Source organism: Rhipicephalus microplus, unplaced genomic scaffold, assembly GCF_043290135.1.
Source record: "Rhipicephalus microplus isolate Deutch F79 unplaced genomic scaffold, USDA_Rmic scaffold_115, whole genome shotgun sequence".
In the NCBI taxonomy this organism is placed as follows: Eukaryota; Metazoa; Arthropoda; class Arachnida; order Ixodida; family Ixodidae; genus Rhipicephalus; species Rhipicephalus microplus.
The window spans coordinates 505,001-513,045 of record NW_027464687.1 but is presented as its reverse complement, the minus strand read 5'-3'; the positions used below and the strand labels follow the sequence as shown (position 1 = coordinate 513,045).

The 8,045-nt window shown below is 60.2% G+C and overlaps 1 non-coding gene across 1 annotated transcript; it reads left to right on the top strand.

Moving 5' to 3' along the window:
- The first annotated feature begins 4,686 nt into the window (after window positions 1-4,686).
- On the top strand, window positions 4,687-6,501 carry LOC142790481 (small subunit ribosomal RNA). Its single transcript, XR_012889539.1, has one exon. It is a non-coding gene; the product is annotated as a small subunit ribosomal RNA (ribosomal RNA).
- Window positions 6,502-8,045: the final 1,544 nt, after the last annotated feature.

Here is an 8,045-nt window from a genome sequence, read left to right as displayed (position 1 = left end):
TTGTTCGCCGTTTTCTGCGCCGTGACTGGCAGCACTCCGGCGAAGCGAAACGGGGTCGATTCGAGCACGATATCGGCGTCTTTCGACGTGCTCGCCGGCGACCGTCGCACGAGTACGTCGCACGAGCGCGTCTGCCGGGGCGCCGTTTGCGAAGCCGACGCAAAAGTGGGAACCGCCGCTCGGATGATCGCCGCTTTCGGCAGAGTGAGTGTTGGCACTCCGGGGAAGCGAAACAGCGTGAATGCGCCCACGAAATCGGCGTATTTTGAAGTGCCCGCCGGCGACCGTCGCACGAGTACGGTAAACCGCGTCAGCCGGGGCGTAGTTCGGGACGCCGACGAAAAAGTGGGAAGCGCAACTCGGATCTTCGCCGTTTTTGCAGGAGTGAGTGGCGGCCCTCCTGCGAGACCAAGAAGCATCGATTCGTGCACGAATTCGGCGCCTTTCGACGTGATCGCCGGCGACCGTCGCTCGAGTAGGGCAAACCGCGTCTGCCGGGGCGGGCTTCGGGACGCCGATGCGAAAGTGGGAAACGCTGCTCGGATGTTCGCCGTTTTTGGCCGAGTGAGTGCTGGCACTCGGGCGAAGCCAAACGGGGCCGATTACGGCACGATATCGGCGTCTTTCGACGTGCCCGGCGGCGACCGTCGCACGAGTACGGTAAACCGCGTCAGCCCGGGCGGAGTTCGGGACGCCGATGCGAAAGTGGAGAACGCCGCTCGGATCTTCGCCGTTTTTGGAGGAGTGAGTGGCGGCACTCCGGAGAAGCCAAGGAGCGCCAATTAGCGCACGATATCGGCGTCTTTCGACGCGCTCGCCGGCGACCGTCGAACGAGTAGGGCAAACCGCGTCTGCCGGGGCGGGGTTTACGACGCCGACGCAAAAGTGGGAACCGCCGCTCGGATGTTGGCCGTTTTTGGCAGAGTGAGTGCTGGCACACCGGCGACGCGAAAGAGCGCGAAAGCGCCCACGAAAGTGGCGTATTTGGACGTGCTTGACGGCGACCGCTGCAGGAGTACGAAAAACCACGTCAGCCGGGGCGAGCGACCCACGGCGGTCTGGGTGCTTATCGCTGCTATTATAGGGGCACCCCGGCAGACGCAGAAAAAAAAAATTTTTTTTCGACCTTCTTTTTTGCTGGTCGAGCTCGGGTAACCCAGGTCGCAATGGGAGCCGCGCACGAAAGCGGCGTCGCGAGACGCGTTCGCGGTCGCTAGTCGCACGAGCTCGGCAACCGCGTCAGCCGGCGCGGAGTTCGGGATGCCGACGGCTAAGTGGGTACCGCTGCTCGGATGTTCGCCGTTTTTGGCCGAGTGAGTGCTGGCACTCCGGCGAAGCGAAACGGGGCCGATTCGGGCACGATATCGGCGTATTTCGACGTGCTCGCCGGCGACCGTCGCACGAGTACGGCAAAGCGCGTCTGCCGGGGCGAGGTTTGCGATGCCGACGAAAAAGTGGGAAGCGCCGCTCGGATCTTCGCCGTTTTTGCAGGAGTGAGTGGCGGCCCTCCTGCGAGACCAAGAAGCATCGACTCGCGCACGATATCGGTGTCTTTCGACGTGCCCGCCGGCCACCGCCGCACGAGTACGGCAAACCGCGTATGCCGGGGCGGGGTTGGCGACGCCGACGCAAAAGTGGGAACCGCCACTAGGATGTTCGCCGTTTTTGGCAGAGTGAGTGCTGGCACACCGGCGACGCGAAAGAGCGCGAAAGCGCCCACGAAAGTGGCGTATTTGGACGTGCTTGACGGCGACCGCTGCAGGAGTACGAAAAACCACGTCAGCCGGGGCGAGCGACCCACGGCGGTCTGGGTGCTTATCGCTGCTATTATAGGGGCACCCCGGCAGACGCAGAAAAAAAAAATTTTTTTTCGACCTTCTTTTTTGCTGGTCGAGCTCGGGTAACCCAGGTCGCAATGGGAGCCGCGCACGAAAGCGGCGTCGCGAGACGCGTTCGCGGTCGCTAGTCGCACGAGCTCGGCAACCGCGTCAGCCGGCGCGGAGTTCGGGATGCCGACGGCTAAGTGGGTACCGCTGCTCGGATGTTCGCCGTTTTTGGCCGAGTGAGTGCTGGCACTCCGGCGAAGCGAAACGGGGCCGATTCGGGCACGATATCGGCGTATTTCGACGTGCTCGCCGGCGACCGTCGCACGAGTACGGCAAAGCGCGTCTGCCGGGGCGAGGTTTGCGATGCCGACGAAAAAGTGGGAAGCGCCGCTCGGATCTTCGCCGTTTTTGCAGGAGTGAGTGGCGGCCCTCCTGCGAGACCAAGAAGCATCGACTCGCGCACGATATCGGTGTCTTTCGACGTGCCCGCCGGCCACCGCCGCACGAGTACGGCAAACCGCGTATGCCGGGGCGGGGTTGGCGACGCCGACGCAAAAGTGGGAACCGCCACTAGGATGTTCGCCGTTTTTGGCAGAGTGAGTGCTGGCACTCCGGCGAAGCGAAAGAGCGCGAATGCGCCCACGAAAGTGGCGTGTTTGGACGTGCTTGACGACGACCACCGCAGGAAAACGAAAAACCACGTCAGCCGGGGCGAGCGACCCATGGCGGTCTGGGTGCTTATCGCTGCTATTATAGGGGCACCCCGGCAGACGCAAAAAAAAAAAAAATTTTTTTTCGACATTCTTTCTTGCTCGTCGACCTCGGGTGACCCAGGTCGCAGTGGGAGCCGCGCACGAAAGCGGCGTCGCGAGACGGCTTCGCGGTCGCTAGTCGCACGAGCTCGGCAACCGCGTCTGCCGGGGCGGAGTTCGGGACGCCGACGGCTAAGTGGGAACCGCCGCTCGGATGTTCGCCGTTTGTGGCCGAGTGAGTGCTGGCACTCCGGCGAAGCCAAACGGGGCCGATTCCGGCACGATATCGGCGTCTTTCTACGTGCTCGCCGGCGACCGTCGCACGAGTACGGCAAAGTGCGTCTGCCGGGGCGGGGTTTGCGACGCGTACGCAATAGTGAGAACCGTCGCTCGGATGTTCGTCGTCTTTCGCCGAGCCAGTGCTGGCACTCCGGCGAAGCCGAACGGAGCCGATTCGGGCACGATATCGGCGTCTTTCCACGTGCTCGCCGGCGACCGTCGCACGAGTACGGTAAACCGCGTCAGCCGGGGCGGAGTTCGGGACGCCGATGCGAAAGTGGGAAGCGCCGCTCGGATCTTCGCCGTTTTTGGAGGAGTCAGTGGCGGCACTCCGGTGAAGCCAAGGTGCGCCAATTCGCGCACGATATCGGCGTCTTTCGACGTGCCCGCCGGCCACCGTCGCACGAGTACGGCAAACCTCGTCTGCCGGGGCGGGGTTTGCGACGCCGACGCAAAAGTGGGAACCGCCGCTCGGATGTTCGCCGTTTTTGGCAGAGTGAGTGCTGGCACTCCGGCGAAGCGAAAGAGCGTGAATGCGCCCACGAAAGTAGCGTATTTGGACGTGCTTGACGGCGACCGCCGCAGGAGTACGAAAAACCACGTCAGCCGGGGCGAGCGACCCACGGCGGTCTGGGTGCTTATCGCTGCTATTATAGGGGCACCCCGGCAGACGCAGAAAGAAAAAAAAAAAAAATGGGGACATGGCGTGCGTCACCGTGCGGCTTCGCAGCGTTGCCGAAGTCGCCGAGCCCTTCGACTGAGCCGAACGGCGGACAGGGAACGTTGGTCGGCCGTTCTAACCTGTCGGTGCCACGCCGAGACGTCGTTAAGGAAAACCGCGTCGTGGGCCTCTACGACGCCGTCGAGTCGTTGTACGTTTGGTGTCCAGCGTGTCGGCGGCGAGTAGCGGACACGTCGTTCACGACTTCGGTCTTTCGCAGTCGACGCGAACTTGCGGAGAGTCGTGGTGCCTCACGTTTTCGGCAGAAACCGCGGCGGAATTTTCCCGTGCGTGCGCGCACGACCTCGGTGCTGTGCCGTCAGCGTAGTGTTGCACAAACTCGTGGCCTACCCAAGGTGCGGTACGTTTGCGGCCGTATCCTCGGTGGGAATTTCGTGAGTAGGGTCGCAAATTCTACGACCTCGGCGGGTTTGAGAGCGACGTAGACTTGTGGCACGCTCAACGTGCCACACGTTTCGGGGCACACCCGCGGTGAAATTTTCTCGAGTACGCTCGTATTAGTGCCCAAGGAGGTCTGGGTACTTATCGCTGCTATTATGTGGGGGTTCTCGTGAGCGGCGTACGCGAAAGCGACCGGGTGTCTGATATGCGGCGGGCTTCGGCCTCGTCAAGCGTGTCCTCGGGTCTGCTCCAGGGGAATCCACGGCAGTCGTCTGCAGCCTCATCCGCTTGATGCGTTAGGGGCTGGTTGTCGGACGGTGCCGTTTTACCACGATATCGAGGTGTGTTCCGTGTCGTCCTCGGGCGATTCAGATGCGAAAGCGCCGAAGACGCGGGCGTGACCCGTCGTCTGGCGGCTTTGCAGTCTCGGCTCCGTTGCTAGTTCCGGCCGGTCCACCGACAGTGCAGCGGGCTTGGGCAACCCGCACGGCGCGACCGAGTCGATGCAACGAAAAAGAGCGAGCATGAACGTGCTTCTTGCCGCACGGCTCCCACTCGTCTTTCGGGAAGGTTGTGCCGTAGCGAGCTCGAACGCCGTCATCTCGGAGTGCAAAATAAGCGTGTTGGGGCGCCTGAAGGTGGCCTCCGCCGCACACAGACTGCGTCCGGCCCGCCGAAGGCGAGGACGGACGCGCAGTCGAACGATTACCTGGTTGATCCTGCCAGTAATCATATGCTTGTCTCAAAGATTAAGCCATGCATGTCTAAGTACATGCCGAAATAAGGCGAAACCGCGAATGGCTCATTAAATCAGTTATGGTTCCTTAGATCGTTTCTTCCTACTTGGATAACTGTGGCAATTCTAGAGCTAATACATGCAGTGAGCCTGGAGCCCTTTGGGTAACGGGTGCTTTTATTAGACCAAGATCGATCGGGTTTCGGCCCGTATTGTGTGGTGACTCTGGATAACTTTGTGCTGATCGCATGGCCACGAGCCGGCGACGTTTCTTTCAAGTGTCTGCCTTATCAACTTTCGATGGTAGGTTACTTGCTTACCATGGTTGTTACGGGTAACGGAGAATCAGGGTTCGATTCCGGAGAGGGAGCCTGAGAAACGGCTACCACATCCAAGGAAGGCAGCAGGCGCGCAAATTACCCACTCCCGGCACGGGGAGGTAGTGACGAAAAATAACAATACGGGACTCTTTTGAGGCCCCGTAATTGAAATGAGTACACTCTAAATCCTTTAACGAGGATCAATTGGAGGGCAAGTCTGGTGCCAGCAGCCGCGGTAATTCCAGCTCCAATAGCGTATACTAAAGCTGCTGCGGTTAAAAAGCTCGTAGTTGGATCTCAGTTCCAGACGAGTAGTGCATCTACCCGATGCGACGGCTCGGACTGAACATCATGCCGGTTCTTTCTTGGTGCACTTCATTGTGTGCCTCGAGATGGCCGGTGCTTTTACTTTGAAAAAATTAGAGTGCTCAACGCAGGCGAGTCGCCTGAATAAACTTGCATGGAATAATAGAACAAGACCTCGTTTCTGTTCTGTTGGTTTTTGGAATACGAGGTAATGATTAAGAGGGACGGACGGGGGCATTCGTATTGCGGCGCTAGAGGTGAAATTCTTGGACCGTCGCAAGACGAACTACTGCGAAAGCATTTGCCAAGAATGTTTTCATTGATCAAGAACGAAAGTCAGAGGTTCGAAGGCGATCAGATACCGCCCTAGTTCTGACCATAAACGATGCCAACCAGCGATCCGCCTGAGTTACTCAAATGACTCGGCGGGCAGCTTCCGGGAAACCAAAGTATTTGGGTTCCGGGGGAAGTATGGTTGCAAAGCTGAAACTTAAAGGAATTGACGGAAGGGCACCACCAGGAGTGGAGCCTGCGGCTTAATTTGACTCAACACGGGAAAACTTACCCGGCCCGGACACTGGGAGGATTGACAGATTGAGAGCTCTTTCTTGATTCGGTGGATGGTGGTGCATGGCCGTTCTTAGTTGGTGGAGCGATTTGTCTGGTTAATTCCGATAACGAACGAGACTCTAGCCTATTAAATAGGTGCGGGGTTCCCAGCACCTTACAACCTTCTTAGAGGGACAAGCGGCTCCTAGCCGCACGAAACAGAGCAATAACAGGTCTGTGATGCCCTTAGATGTCCGGGGCCGCACGCGCGCTACACTGAAGGAAGCAGCGTGTCTTTATCCCTGTCTGAAAAGACTGGGTAACCCGTGGAACTTCTTTCGTGATTGGGATAGGGGCTTGCAATTGTTCCCCTTGAACGAGGAATTCCCAGTAAGCGCGAGTCATAAGCTCGCGTTGATTACGTCCCTGCCCTTTGTACACACCGCCCGTCGCTACTACCGATTGAATGATTTAGTGAGGTCTTCGGACCGATGTCCGGCGCGGCCTTTCGGTTGCGCCGGTCTGTTGGAAAGATGACCAAACTTGATCATTTAGAGGAAGTAAAAGTCGTAACAAGGTTTCCGTAGGTGAACCTGCGGAAGGATCATTAACGGATTGTGAAGGGTGAGCGCCTCAGCTGCGTCTGCGCCCGACACTTTCTGCCGCTGACCCCGTTTGGACGCGGGGTCGGCTTTTCCCCACGGGGCTGCCTGAATGTGGAGCGGCACCCCGTGACAAATTGTTGCGCCCAGCGGACGCCAACACCGCGACCTTGGACGGTCGGCCAGGTGGCGGACGCGGGTACAAACGGCGCAACGCACTCATAGGTCGGCTTTCGACCCGCCACTGCACCGTGGCTCGAAGCGCTCGAAATGCGCGACCCGACCGCTGCGGGACCGCCTAGTACTGTAAACAGGAGCGGCGGAGCGCGAACGGCGAGTCGTGGTTACGTCGGTAGAAGGCGAGGCTGCGCGTTCCCGAAACGCCAGCCGAGTGCCCTCCCGACCGTTCGAGCGTGCAAGAACGAGACCCGACAATCGCGCGGCGACTGCCAAGTACGAGAGGAACGGCACAAGCGTCGGCGGTCGGTCAAGGAACTGGCGATGTGACGGGTCCGCTGTGCACCAGTGCATACCGTCCCGCCGTCCGCGGCAAGCGCCTCCGCGTCCTCGGGTGACGGAGGCTGCCGGTCGGTTCTTGCAGGCGAGGGATCTCGCTGGCACCGGTTCGCGTTGACGCGCGGCCGGTCATGGCACGGCGATGCGACGGCCGAGGTGCGCAGTACTCGATGGAGGAACCGCACGCTCCGATGACCGTCCCGCCCTCCGCGGCGTATGCGTACCGACCGTAATGGTTGCAGCAGCGCCGGCCGGCTTTTGAATTCGCCACACGAAACACGGTGCGAGATCGCGGTTAGGGGAGCGTCGACGTTGCCAGGCGTTTTGCTTGCTGCCGAGGGAAAGGCGGCACGGCCACGTCGCGCTCGTCGCGATTAGCGGGTCTGCGCGCTTTGGGAAGGTGCCGCAACGACTTGCCGAAAGAGGAAGCACGGAAGAACGAGGGACTTGGACGTCCCGACAATTGAACGCACTTGCGGCCAGGCCCTTGCTGGCTTCGTTCTTCCGCCTCGAGTAGGCTCGTACGCGGCTCCGGCGCCGAAAGTGGTCCTTGGCACCGACTTCGGTGGACGTGGGAAGTGCCGCGCAAGTACGGCGCGCCTGGCTCCACCTGTTGGCTAAAGTAGGCAGCCGGATCGGAATTTTGGTGTGCGGTGGCAAACCGTGGATGCGAAAAAAGCTTGTGCGATTTCGTGGAACAAAAAGCGGGGGTCCCCCTTTTTATGCGGAGGAGACCGACCCGCCTGCCGTGGTGAACCGCGACGCCACGGTAAAAACGGGAGAGGCTTGTCGATGGGACCGTGCATCCCGCGCTCCACGGAGGCCGGGAGGCGGCCGCCCGAGGAAATGTGTAGCCGTCGAGGCCCGCATCTGCGTGCACTCTTATCCAAATGGGTGTACCGCAGGCATTTTCTGGTTAGGCGGGCCAATGAGAGCGAGCACACAACGATACCTACGGGTCCGGCTTGGAGAACCGGCTTCGACGCCTCCCGAGTATTTATAGAGGGGTGGACCACGAAAGCACTCGCAAGTAGCG